Source organism: Peromyscus maniculatus, chromosome 19, assembly GCF_049852395.1.
Source record: "Peromyscus maniculatus bairdii isolate BWxNUB_F1_BW_parent chromosome 19, HU_Pman_BW_mat_3.1, whole genome shotgun sequence".
In the NCBI taxonomy this organism is placed as follows: domain Eukaryota; kingdom Metazoa; phylum Chordata; class Mammalia; order Rodentia; family Cricetidae; genus Peromyscus; species Peromyscus maniculatus.
In genome coordinates this window covers 51,202,745-51,217,541 of record NC_134870.1, presented here as the reverse complement: position 1 = coordinate 51,217,541, position 14,797 = coordinate 51,202,745, and the positions used below count along the sequence as shown (strand labels likewise).

Sequence of the window (14,797 nt, the reverse complement as noted above, 5' to 3'; positions counted from 1 at the left end):
TAATGTGCAAGAGTCTCTATTGTGGTAATGGTCTTGAAGGTGTGAAGGGGACATGGAGAGCAGCTGAGGCTTGGCACTGTGAGAGGCCAGGATAGGCCATTGGAGAAGGTTCAACCTCAGTATTAGTGGAAGCCCCAGGATTGAAGGGTTCATGGAGAGAAGTTGAAGCCTGGTTGGCACCATGAAGGGAGCCCAGGAGTGGCTATTCATTGAAGTCTGATTGCATCAAGGGACCCCATCATTTTTGGAGATTCCAGTATCATGGGATGTCCAGCAAGGACAGCAGCTGTGAGGTGGAACAGTGGTAACCCTTAACGGTAAAATTATTTTCATTGCTACTTCACAACTGTAATTTTGCTACTGTTATGAATTGTAATATATATATATATATCTGTGATTTCTAATGTTCTTAGGTATCCCCTACTAGGGTCACAACCCTCGGGTTGAGAATCACTGCAATAAACATTTCTTTGAGTAGAGCCAGATGCATCCTTTTAGAAGGAAAGGCTTTAGGATGCATCTATGGTTAGAGTAGGTCATGGAAATGGAGTCCAAATGATAGAATCATGAGAAGAAGCAACGGGGAATCATTCTCTGCACACATACACCATGGGAGGCCAATTGAGGCATTACCAGGAAGAATGCTTTCAATGAGGCACCTGGATCTCAGACATCAGTCACTAGAAGTGTGAGAACAAAATTCTATTGTTTACTCCACATAATCTATAGGATTCTAGCAGCCTAAACTTTAAGAAACCACTCCTAACCTTGAAAAAATTTCCCCTTTCCTCTGGGTCTCTCTTTCAGTCTTTCTAACTAACCCATGTACTATTTGTTTTTATTTCAATTCAAGGAAGATAAAATGTAGGCCAGGGAATGAGCAATGAGATAATTATCTAATAATAGCAATACTAAGCACAGTCACTGTGAAGTTATTGTGTGTTCTTGGGCATGTCAAGAAGCAACAAATGTCTTTTTTATTTCAGAAAGAATGTATTAAATGGCTTTTGGTATTAATATTGAGTAAATCAGTCATTTAGCAATCACAACATTCAAAAACCTATAAAGTAGAGAAGTCTGTTTATCTTCACTGGTTCTGGCACAGAATTAGAGGCTTCTTTAGTATTTTCTCAAGGATTCTGACTAGGATTTGCAGGAATTTCTTAGTTATTATTAAGGCTATTGTGATCTCTATGGTTATTGTTTCTCTCTCTCTTGCTCTTGATTAAACATTTATATTTTGAATGTTTGCCTTACATGTATATCTGTTCACCACATGTGTGCCTGGTTCCTGTGGAGGTCAGTAGAGTGTATCAGATCCTCTGGAACAGGAGTTATAGGCTACTGTAGCTATTATGAGGGTTCTATTATGTGGGAATTGAACTGGGGTCCTCTACAAGATCAGACAGTGTTCTTAACCTCAGAGCTATCTCTCCACCCCCCTTTTATCCATTTTCAGGAGTGCTAGGGATTGAACCTGAGGTCTCATGCATGTGAGGCAAGTATTATACCACTGAGCAACTGCCCCGAACCTTCCTTCTTCTTCTAAAGAATAAACGTTTTGTTTGTGTGCATTTGCACGTGTGATTGCAGGCATGAACAGGACATGGCATGTGTGCAGAGGTCAAAGGACAACCTTGGTGTTGGCTTTTACCTTCCACTTCCTTGTGTCAGGGTCTCTTATTCACTGCTGCATGTGGCAGGTGAGCTGACCTCAGGACTTCCAGGATTCTCTATCTCTTATCTCACCACAGGAGTGTGATTACAGATGCTTAGCTGGCTCTACATGAGCTCTAGGGATCTGAATAGAGGTCTTCTGACTTGCAAGGTAAGTTTTTTTTTTAATCTACCGAGCCATGTCTCCAGCCCAGTTATGGTTTCTCCCTGGGTACTGCTATCAAGAGAAGACACAAGTATCAAATTCAAGGTTACAGAGGTCATCATTACCAAGAAATCACAGCAGGAGCTGGAGGTGGCTAGTGCCACTCTACCCACAGTGAAAATGCAGAGAGCAATGGATGAATGAAAGCATGCTGCTGATTAGCCCCTCTCTTCACATAACACTCAAAGATACACACTAGCCAGGGAATGATGCTACCCACAGCAGGCAGGGCTTCCCACCTCAACTCACATAAACAAAATCGTTCCCCAAATCAAGCTCAGAGGTTCACCTCCCATGTGATCTAGGGTCTGTCTAAAACAACAACCATCCCAATGTTAAACCTAAAAATGGATGCTGTTTTAGAGTAAACTAATTCAAATACATGTGCAATTACTCCATCTGAGGTTTTATTCAAAGTGAGTAGATCATTTTTAGATCTCAGCTCATTTACATACATCCGATTGATCCCCTTGCTACAGCTAATGTGGATATCTAAGATCACTAAGTATGGATAAAGCCTGGATGGCATGAATAAACTCAGTATATTGTTTTGCAATATCAGTGTTCTATGTTTCTGTCATTGATTCTGATTTTTGACAGCTACAGGATTTCAGCCTAATCAGAAATCAAGTTGTTTCTTGAACATTTCTCTTTGAGAAGAGCATTAGCATCATCTGTCACCATGTCAACAAAATATAATTTTAGGTAATATAATTCCTTAACATAAATATTCTTCTTAAACAAATGCCCATGAGCCAAACAGAACTCCTCATAATATCTTGAAAGCCTTTCTTGTACTGTTTCTTTCTTTGTAGTTTCGAACACATTTGGAGATTTCATCTTTGCCTTGAGTTGATCCACTGACATTCCCCAGTCCTTAGCCAAACTCTGCAAGGATGCATCATCCACTCCAAACACAGTTCGACAGAAGTTCAGGCTTTTCTCAGGATTCTCCACATCACTGCCCACGAAGAGTCAGAGAATGGATGATACTCCGGAGTTCAGTTGTAAAGGCTTCTAGCAAAATCCTCTGTACCAGGAATTGTTGCTTACTTTCAATGGCTGCACCTTTAATACTAGTCAAGGAGAGCATGAAATTGTATCGTTTGTATACAGGGAGAACACTCATAACCTTGTCCATCAGGATTGGGAAATCATAATCAGACAAATTTCTGTTAGAGATCAAGAAGACTGGTGGTTCATCAATGTTATTCTCCTGAAATGTTTTCACACAGCTGGTGCGGATATGCTGCAGGACCTCTTCTCTGTTAAAGGTGCGTGGTTTGAATTCCTTTTCAATGTTTAAGTCAGAGTCCACTTTGGTTCTCACGAAGTAGAAATCCTTCTTCATCATGCTGATTGCTTTGGCGAGGTCTATATCATTTTTCTTAAAGCATGTGGCAGAAACAATAATGAAGAAGTCATACTCATGGAATTTCATTTTCTCCAGGTAATCTTTTGGTGGGAAATTTGTGGTTCCAATCCCAGGCAGGTCCCAAATAACCACATTGGGAATATTGGGGTGTTTGTATGGATGTCTCTCCATGGTGGTTTCCACCACTCCAATTTCAGCTGCATCTTCCTCTTCATGTCCAACCCCTCTCAGGGCATTGATGAGGGTAGATTTCCCTGCTCCAGACTCCCCAGTCACAGCAACATTATGTGGGGTACTATCAATTTCTTTTAATGCATAAATGATCAAAGACTTTGCCCCCTGAATGTTTCCTTGTGTTAGGCTTAACTCAATTGAAGCTATGGTTTCCTGAGGAATGGTTTTGTTTTCTGTTTTAATCTTCTTAAAATATTCGGTAAAGCTGGTGGCCAAATCTTGGTAGTGTTCATCCTTAGATGAAGAGAACAGCTGACCCATGACTGTGAGCAAATAAAGGCCCTGAAAGAAAGAAGGAAAAGTCAGGAGGGTGTGCATCAAATTGAAAATCTATATTTTAACAACTTTTAAGTGTATTGCCACATTCCATCCTTAAAGGTTGTCATTATGCATGGGATCTCCCATTTTGTTTATTTTACACAATGGGCATTTTGTGTCCTTTAACTAATATCACCCTATTTCCTTCACAACACAGCTTTGCCCACCACCCTGCTTTCTACCTCTATGAATCTGGCAACCTAGATTTCACCTGTAAGTGACACCCTAGGGCCATTCTTTCTGCAGTAGAAACTGAGCACAGCCCCTGGCCAGAATGGCTGCCACAGGTTGGTTTTTGTTTATCAAGGTCAATAAATGCTTTGAGTTAAAACCTTGCTTTCTTCTAATTTAAAAGCACTCATGTTTTGTGTTTTGTTCCTGGGGTATGGTACAAGCTGAGTAGCTTCTGGTTTAAGGTATCTGGGTGTTCTGTGGTCTGTCCCCTTTCAGAGCAGTTACTTCTATAATGGGGGACATAGCCTCATTTTTACGTGTTTTGACAAATTGTTCTGACTGTGCTTATGACTCTATGATAAAGCAATCAGTTCATATCCCTCCCAGTTCATCAGGGCTACAAAAACTTTTTCTACCTAAAAGTTGCTCATTTATATCATGCCTCACAATATCAAAAAATTAAAAAAGGATCCATTAAGTAGGAGAAAAATGTTTAAAAGTTTATAAGAATGCTGATATGTGTTTTTGGAAATGTTGAAGGAAAAAGGACTTTTAAATTGATTTTGTTCTAAGAGGATAGTTATAGAGTAATAAAAAAGTATATGGGTATAACTGAGTTAGCTACAGATAAAGGTTATTGAAATTTCTAATGTCAAAGTTCACTATACTGATATAAATCTAAAATCCAACCTTATTTATACCAAGGTGGTTTTCTTAAAATATTGATCTACTTTTGGGAATATTACAAAAAGTAGATTTTACTTAAAACAACATTCATCAGAACCATAAGATGAAGGTTGTGCTAAGTTACAATAAACCATATCCAACACCAATTCATGGCTAGTAGACATTACATATTTATATAATATTATGGGAATAGATATCTTAATATCTAATTTGGTATGTACATTTTTTTTGGGTAAAATTTTCTAAACGTTATGTTTCCTTCAGATAACTATTTCCATTTCCTGCTGACAGCCTGACTGCTGACAGGGACAGGCCCTGGGTCCCAGCACTGCCAGCAACAAAACAGAGAACCAAGAACAGAGGCCACAAAGCCCAAACCCTGCTCCCCATCCTCAGGAAAATGCTGACCTCACAGGGTGTTGGGGGTGCCGCTCAGCTCCTGGCCTCCTGTCTAGGCAATTCCTACTAAAATACCAGGGTCCCTTTTGAATTTTGTTACTTGTGTCCCAAGCTGGACAGACATCCAGTTTCAATTCTGTCAACCTCACATGAACCTAATACAGGAAGGGAGGCCAGACCTAAGCTTTTCTGATAGTTGCTGAACTTAATTGTTTAATGATAAATTTGGCCTATCACAAAAGCTGATTGGATCTGATGAAAATGAAAGCAGTTATGTCTATCAGGGCAACCATGAGCCTGGATCCACTGGATTTAGCCTGGTGAAAGTTATCAAGACAAAAGTTCATGGAACCTTTTTACAAAGCCTCCCATCCTTTGGTTCCCATCCCTTGTTCTAATTATACACGCTCTAAAACTGTATTGGGCCAGCAAGATGCCTGATCAGGTAAGGCCACTTGTCACTAAGCCAGATGATCTAAGTTCTAGTCCCAATAGTTGGTGAGAGAGAACTGACTTCCAGAACTTTTTTTTTTTTTACCTCCACATGACACTCATGCATGTAGGCACCTAGCCCCAGTACATAAGTACACAGAGAATGAATAAATAAATATAATCAAAAATACAAATAAAACTCATTGTACAAAATTCTCAAAGAACTACTAAAAACAAGAAAAAATAAGCAACAACAAAACTTTGTCTTAAATGTCTTGCACTGAGTATGAACACAATAAACTATAGTGATATAAAATATCAATCATTACAAATAGATACATTTCTTCATTAGAACTACAACTTTCCAATAAAAACCATAAAGCTAAAGAGGATTCCCTAATTTAAAATGCCCACAGTTTCTACTACTGATATTTTGATAAATGGTCATGCTAGGCAATTTCCTTCTTAATACTTCTGATTACACTAGAGATTAGTGATACCTTGCTCAGACAAGGGATTTGTTGGTGGTGTTGCTGCTTAGTTCCCATTTGTTCTGTTTCTGCAGTGGGTAGGGTTTGAATGCACAGTCTCATAACTGGTCAAAGTGGTGAGAATACGTGACGGTTGAATGACATCTTTATCAACCCCCAACCCTATCCAGGTTCAGGAAACATCATGGAAGAGCCAGAGGATGGGCAGGGGCAGTGGCCTGAAATGATGTCTTCTGAATATGACATGGCATTTACATGTGTGAACTCATGGCAACTGGGGTTCCGTGCAGAGACTTCCACAGATCTAGCCTGTCCACATTTCAGCATGAAGGAAATCAGGGGCACATGAGGACCTAGCTGAGGGGATATTAGGATTAGTGACTGTTGGGGGAGAGAGAGTCACTGTTCTTTTAACATGTCTGTCTGCATGCCACCCTGCTTCCTACCATGACAATAATGGACTAAACTCTGAATAGTAAGCCAGCCTCAATTAAAATTTCCTTATAAGAGTTGCCGTCATAGAAATTATAGCTAACACAAGATTAATTTGTGATATTGGAAATGAACAAGAAAGGAAAGGCTATGGCTTAACAGTGATGTGTTCGTGTGTCGAGTTCACAAGGTGTCATTAGTTTTACATCAATTTGACACAAGATAAAGTCATTTGAAAGGAAGGAACCTCAATTAAGAAAATACCTACATAATATTGGGCTTCAAGCAAGCCTGTAGGATATTTTTAAATTAGTGATTGTTGGGGAGGGCCCATACCATTGTGGGTGGTACCATGCTTGAGTTGGTGGTCCTGGTGTGTATAAAAAAGCAGGCTGAGCAAGCCAATAACCAATAATCTCCATGATATCTCCATCAGATTCTGCCTCCTGATAACCTGCCCTGTTTGAGTATCTGTCCTGGCTTCCTTTGATGATGAACAATGATGTGGAAATATAAGCCAAGCAAACCCTTTTTTTCCAAATTACTGTTGGTCATGGTATTTCATCATAACAATAGCAACTTTAACTAAGACAGCCTCTGATTCCACAAAGCACATCTTCAGTTGAAGTCACACAGCATAATTCCTGTGTGACTGCCAGTTCCAGTATGACCTTAACACCTCCCATTTTGATCCTCTGACACTAATCCTGTTTCCTCAACTTTATGGCATAGTCATTTTCTTTAGTCCTTATCCCCACTGTAGCAGACTGATGGGAGAACTGGAAATGGGCTGTAGGTGTTTGGGGTGAGAGGAAAATCAGAGTGGAAAAGTCCATGATAAATCCCATTTATTCAATACAGTGCTTCAGGGTCCTCAAGTCATCTTTGAGAGTCACTGTTTTCTTTTAAGTATTTTATTTTATAAAAGAATTCTAACTGTGCACTGGAGAACGGGGTAGAGAACTTTCCCAGCATGAATAAGGCCTCAGTTCAATCCCCAGCATCTCATCAAATACTGGAGTTTGCAGCTCTCTGATTTTCTGATACTCAGGGAGTAGAGGTAAGAGGATCAGCACTTCCAGGTCATCCTTGGTACATAGTGAGTTAGAGGCTAGCCTGGGCTACTTGACACCCTGTCTCAAAAAAAAAAATGAATATCAAGTTCAGCAAGATGGCTCAGCAGGTAAATACACTTGCTGCCAGACCTAAGGACCTGGGTTTGATTCTTGGGTAATTACCTCAAATCTCATATTGTTGCCCTTTATTCTCCACAAATGTGAACAAGATCTCCTGTGGCAGCACAATGGACGTCACCGTCAGTTAAGGAAACAGTAAACACCCCTTGTCACCCTGGAGCCTCCTCTTCCTGTCTCACTCATGTCAACTCAATTCACAGACTTAATCTCTGTTTCCAAATCCAATCACCCTTGACCATTCCTCCTACAATATCTTCTTCAAGGCTTTCTCAATTCCAGCTTTGATTATGTCATTGACATCACTGTATTTCCTCTGAGTATTCTTGCAACCACATGGATGATAAAATGGCCCAGAGTTATCCTAAGGACACTGAAATCATGTCAAGTCAACTCTGAGATGCACCATAAGGATTCCTTTCCCCTCGGGGAAAGTTCGTTAGGTATGCAGTGCACATGCGATGTACAACATAACTGTGAATATAATTATTACTTCTGGGGGCTCTGGGGTCTGAATCCCAGTCACCCTGCTATCTTAGGCTGTCTTCTCATCTCAGGATTTTGTATTTAGTGACTGAATCCTGGTAGCAATAATCTGAAAATGTCTTATTAATAAAAACACAGGAGCCTGATATTTGGGTAAATGCTGAAAGCTCAGAGAGACAGAACAGGCTACAGCGAATCTAACTCACCAGTTCCTCAGCCGATACTATTACCTCAGACTGGAAGCCTCTGAGTCCTCATCTGGAATGAATCTCAGCTGAACTGCTGCTCAAAAGCCTAAAAGCTTAACCAGGCTCTAGTTCCTGGTCCTCACATCTTATATATCTTTCTGCTTCCTGCCATCACTTCCTGGGATTAAAGGCGTAAGTCACCATGCCTGGCTGTTTCCAGTGTGGCTTTGAACTCACAGAGATCCAGATCAAACTCTGCTTTTGGAAAGCTAAGATGAAAGGTGTGAGTGCCACCATTTTCTGGCCTCTATATCTAGTGGCTGTTCTGTTCTCTGCCCCCAGATAAGTGTATTAGAATGTACAATATATTGGGGAACACATTATCACCACAGAATCCTTTCCTTGTTGCTCTCCCCCAGCAGCCACACAGATTTTAACTTAATTGCCTTTCTCTAGGTTGTGCTTCAACTAGGCAGGCTTTAGCACTGATACCCAAAATGGGAGATAAGAATGTACCCGACTTTATCATTCACCATGTTTTCATTATGTTTCAGTTTCTTCACAGCACTTGCCTCCACATAACGTGTATCTGTCTGGGTTCATTCGCTGTCAGCCTCCCATAGTATAATGAAACTCAGGTAGCATAATGTGCCTTTGTCTTGCTCAGTTCTTCTTCATGAACACATTAGAATATGGTGGTTTATTATCAGGGAGTGAACAGGAAATATGAGGAATGCACCTGGACTTTATTACGAACATTTGTGACGATTCTGTAGTTCTAACTGGTGTGTATGAAGTTGAAGTCCTACTAAATTGATAGGCAGTTGGGGTCAAGAGTCTGAAGAGAGCACAAAAACAGTCTAATACAAACCAGATATCTTAGAATCATATTGTGTATGAACACAAACATACATACATGGACTCACTGCACAGGCAGCCCCTGTCCAATCCACAGGAAACATGGGGAATGCTGTGCAGGAAACCAGAGCTGCAGAACTTTGTTCAAACCGACTGCACTCATGATCTTGGAAGAGATGAGTAAAGAGGATGTCCAAAGGGGCATGCTAAGCCTGGTTAAATAAACACCACAGCCAGATTTCCTGTTGAAGGGGACAGTCACCCACAGAGCACAGAAAGAATGTCCCTGAAGTACCCAGGCTGTTCTGTCTTTTCAGTTTTTCCCTCTCATTCTTTCAGTTCTACCTCCTGGATTTGTGATGCAGACTCCAGTGTGACAGTTTCCTGCAAGGTCTGTCCACTGAATGTGAACACAGGGAATGAGAAGGCTGTGACACAGCAAACATTACAAAAAGAAGCCTGCCTAAGTGGCAGCTGTCACCACATCCTGACACAGCTCATGTACCCTACAAAATAAGAAAACATCCTTACATCTTTACAATAAAGAAAAGCACAGTGAAGAAGATTCTTCAGGCACAGATTTCCACAGCCAGCTATAGCAGAAGCAGCATGCAGAGAGACCTCTTCTCCACAGACCAGAGGCCTTAGGATGAAGTAATTAAATGACTGACCTTGAACTAGACAACAAGATGAGAGTGAGATACAACAACCTCATGCACACTGCAGAGATATTCCATTACCTGAAGCCTCCATTGACAGCCATTATAGGGAGAGTAATAAGAGGCAAGTCACAACAATTGGATACATTTACCAAAAACAATACCCATATAATTTCCTTCAGGTCTATCTCAGCTTGAAGGATTGGCAAAGACCATCCACAGCTTGCCCAATCCAGAAACTATCAAAGCATCCTAGCTTTGAAACTGAGGACCCCCACTCTCAGGCATGGTCCTAAATATCTTGTTATCTATGTGTTCCTTAGAGAAAAGATGATGAGTCTCAGAAGTTAAATATGAATGCTCCTGTCCACTTACCAGAAAATCCCCTGTCCAGTGTATGGACTTACTGTAGGTCAGCTACAGGAACCACTGTCCACTGTGCTCCAGGCTCTTTACATGAACCCACCCCTGGTCCCTCTGTGGAAAGCAGCAGGTTTATGTTAGTTTGGAAGAATTTCTACACTCTTCTGACTCCTGTCTCAGTGTGTGTTGGCCAGTCACAGAGCAGCATTGATCTAGTTGCTTTTCAGAATCCCCTTCATTTCCAAGAAAAGGAAAGTGAATATAAAACAAAGTGCTGTTTTTTCAATCTATAAACACTTCATTTCCTGGCAGAAAAATTTGGACAGTCCCCAAATAAAAAACAAGGCATTCTAGAGCTTGCAAGCTGAGGTAGAATGTGCAGAAGGATTTTAATAAGTAGGCTAGAACAAACTGTTGAAAAATAATATTCATGATTTCTGACTCTACAAATATAGCCTAAACTGAAGTGGTACAGCACATTGTCTGGGATCCTGTGCAGATGCCAATTTTAGTCTTGCCCAAGACATAAACCGTTTGACCCCTTCTGACTTCAACCTTATTTCTTCACAATTGTGGATTCATGTCCTTAATTCTTGTCCTTCTCAACTCTCCTGTCAATACAGAGATTTCCTCTGGTTGTGCTTGACAAGCCTCATACATGATGATACAACCATGGCCAGTTTATCGGTATAACTGCCTTGCAGTGTCCAGAAGACACTCTTTCCTTGTAGTCATCCACAAATCTGACTCCTACAGTCTTTTCATCCTTTTTCCATAACTATTCCTATTCCTTAGGAAGTAAAAATATGTATATCCCATTAACTCTGAATATTTACCAATGTCTTATTCTATACATCTGGGCCAGCTATGGATATCTATATTGATTATAACCTCCTACAAATATGAGCTTCCATGAGAAGGATTAAGCAATGCCTTAATCAATGGCCATAACAGAAAATCATTAGGACATGCTTTAATATTATGTCCCTTTAGCATAACAGTAGTAGTAGGTTCTGACTAGGGTGTATGTCCAGTATAGCCTTAGGTTATTGTCCAAATATGGTACCAAGTATGGGTTTCATATTGTGGAGTAATATTAAATCCAATCAGGATGTAGTTCATTACTACCATGACACTCTACTCACTATAACATTGGTGGTTATATCTTATCTGACCAGTCATTATTGTAGCTCACAGAATTCACACCTGGATATGATCAATGTTTCATTTTCTACTCTCCTGGTGTGGCTAGAACCTTCCAGCACTCTGAAAGATAACCACTATGGATGGATCTTCTGTGACAGTATTGGCTTATTTTCCCCATGTTCTATAAGTCAGGAATGTGGTGTTTTCACTAACAGGATCTTGCCATCAAGTTCTGGAAGGTAACCAGGAGCACTGACAGTGTCCTGTAATGACCAGGGTCATCCCCAGCCAACAAGTCCAAAAAAGCTAAGTAATTCCTTCATCTAGGCTTTTTTTTTTTTTTTTTTTTTTTTTTTTTGGTTTTTCGAGACAGGGTTTCTCTGTGTAGCTTTGCACCTTTCCTGGAGCTCACTTGGTAGCCCAGGCTGGCCTCGAACTCACAGAGATCCGCCTGGCTCTGCCTCCCAAGTGCTGGGATTAAAGGCGTGCGCCACCAACGCCCGGCCTTCATCTAGGCTTTTTATTGTTACCCTGTAGTGGGGCCCAGGGACGTTGTTGCCCAATAGAGGGAAACTCCATCTTCTTCGTTCTTTGTGTATAGATATGTTTTAGGAAGCCTCTACATTTGGAGGTCACATGACACGTTGAAAACCCTTTAGTGTTATTTATGCCTTCTACTTGCACTCCCCTCCCCTATTCTCACCTCCCAGCCCAATTTAACACTTCTTTATCCATATTTCTCTTTTAAATCCCATCTTCCCTCTGTTGCACTTCATGGCACCATAGTGTTTCAAAACCCCTGTTGGTATTCCAAATTGAACACACATATCTTAAGAGTGGAAGATAAGTCTACACATAAGAGGGATTAAATGGTGTTTAATCTTTCTGAGCCTCAATTACCTAACTGAGAATGATTGTATCCATCTCAATCCAATTTCCCATGAATTTCATAGTTTCCATTTTGCTTAACAGATGAACAATATTCCTTTCTGTAAAGTTGCACATTTTCTTTATCCATTCATCAGTAGATGGGCATCCAGATTGTTTCCATTTCTTGGCTATTGTGGATAGAGCAGGAATGAAGTAAAAGGACCAAGCAGATGCCATAACATGCTGCCCAGGCTTCTCTTAGAGATCAGGCCTCAATTTCAGTTTCCTGAGACTGAGCAAGCAGTCTCTGGAGGGCCATGAACAAAAGACATAGTCCTTGCAGTAGCTCCCTTTCTGCATGTACTCTGACTGCTCAAATTCAGCCAGATGTTTACTGTCTGGGACCCCTCACCAACTTAGAATTATGTGCATGATTCAAGGACAGAGCCTAGACCACTGAGCCACCTCCCACAGTCAGTACATGCTAGGCCAGCCAGCCCCCATGGCGGCTCAAGGACAAAGCCTGGGACTTGTGCTGGACTGCCCTCAAAATGATAATTGTAACCCCCAACCAGTAAATTCAAAGGTTACACACCCTCACCCAATTAAAAGAGAACAGAGATAAAAATAAACCAATTTGAGTTGCACTCATGCAAACCCCACTCCCCCCTACTGCCCGGAAGGGCTTGTGGTTTTTGCCTTTAAAAATCTAGCCTTACAAAGAAAGAGTAACTCCTCCTTGCCTCACTGTATCGGGTGTAGGAATGAGTTCCCTATCTAGACTTGTATCTACAGAATAAACCTTGCTGTTGTATTCTGGACATCCAAGGTCTTCAGTGGTCGCTTTGGGGTCACAATCTGGGCATAACATTTGGTTCCCTGACTGGGAACCCTAGAGACCCTACTGGGACCTTCAAGGTTCCAAAGGTTTATTATCTACTGGTAAGAGAGCTCTCTGTCTTGTCTGTCTCCGTCTTGTCTCGTTAGGTTTTGCGCCGGTTTACCGAATTGTACTTTGCAGAATTTGTACTTTGCAGGCTCTCACTGGGACAGACGTATCTGGACAGAGATCCTGGGAGGGAAAGAGAGATGTCTCGTTCCCTGATTTGGGCAAGGGACCCCCTGGTCCCGACCCATTTGGGGCCACCTCAGAGGTGACCATTTGGTTTCAGGAGTCTCCTCCAGGGAGTGCTCAGGAGAAGAGCATCTTTGGGTACCTTCCCCCATCGTGGGAGGAAGTGCCACTTTGTATTTTGTCCTGGGAAATTGTCAGAGCCATTTTGTGTGTGTGTGTGTGTGTGTGTGTGTGTGTGTGTGTGTGTGTGTGTGTGTTTTTAATGTTTTATTGTGATCATTGTTACTTTATGCTCTCCTTCTCTTCCAAGAAAAAAGGTGCATGTCTGACTGACAGGGTTGTGGAAGCCCCCGATGTCTGTTTGATCAAGGACAGAGATCCAGAGTCTGGATTGTTTTTGGTGTGATTGAGCCTGGAGGGTCACTCCCCCCAGAGCACATCAAGCTGTCATTGTTCTTGGAGCTTTGTTGGTTGTCTCATTGGGGCAAAGTTTTTTCGTGTGCCCTTGGTCTTGTGTGTAGTGTGTTAACTGTTCTCATTGTTGACTTGACTGTGACGGACGCTATGGGACAGTCCCCTTCTTCCCCACTAGACCTTTGCCTAGCCCACTGGAAGGATGTGTGAGCCACAATAGAGGGGCTTGCTAGCTGTGAATGAGGCTGTCATTTCAGTGCTGATATGCCGGTACTTGGATTGTCTGTGTAAATGTTATCTGTTTCTGCTACTCACCTCCCTTATTTTCCTGGAAGAGGAGGAGAGAGAGGCACAGTGAGGGCCACCTCCCTCCCTCCCTAGCTCTCTGGCTATCAGGACTGCAGCCAGCTGGCTGCTCACACGAGGGTGGGGGTACGTGCTCTTGGTACAGGCTGGCAAAGATGGGAGCTCTGGACAGGGCAATGGGGACTGTCTGCAACTGACAAAACTGTGTGAACACTGAACAGAGAATCTGACTTTAGTCAGAGGAGTTAACAAACTTTTTTTTCAGGAACACTGGCAGCCAAGGACACACTCTATGCCCACTGCTCCCCCTCCCTTCCTTTACTGTGATAACTTCAAGGTCTCTTCTGCTGGCCAGCAACTTCTATTGTTAACCCTTCTCTGTCCTGATATTGCTTAAAAAAGAAATGTTAAATTACCAGGTCAAGATACTGGGAAAGTTATGCTTTTGTTACCACAGGAAAAATAAAAATCTACATGGGTTTTGGTAACTTGAGTTCAATGGGTTACAAATACTTGCCATCATTTAAGAGAATTGGTTTCAAATTATTGTTGGTTAAGAAAAAAGTTTAAATAAATGATTTTTAGTTTGAGGAAGCAGTTTAAGATGTAAAAATTTAAAGGCTCAAGCATGAGGGTTTAAATATATGATATTTTGGGTCTAAATAAGTAGTTTAAGATATAAAAATATGAAACTTTAAAGTTTAACTTTAAAGTTTAAGTAATATAAGGTTTAAATAAAGTTTATATAGAGACTAAGATGTAAAGGTTTTAGATATGGGAATATAAAAATGTTTTTAAAAATATATAAAATACAA

At 41.2% G+C, this 14,797-nt stretch overlaps 1 pseudogene across 1 annotated transcript; it reads right to left on the bottom strand.

Moving 5' to 3' along the window:
• Positions 1–406: 406 nt before the first annotated feature.
• Positions 407–10,365, bottom strand: LOC102910823 (interferon-inducible GTPase 1-like; annotated as a pseudogene). The gene is made up of 2 exons (XR_013046120.1): positions 10,184–10,365; positions 407–3,773 (listed from the first exon to the last, which is right to left on the bottom strand). The product of XR_013046120.1 is annotated as an interferon-inducible GTPase 1-like (transcript).
• Positions 10,366–14,797: the final 4,432 nt, after the last annotated feature.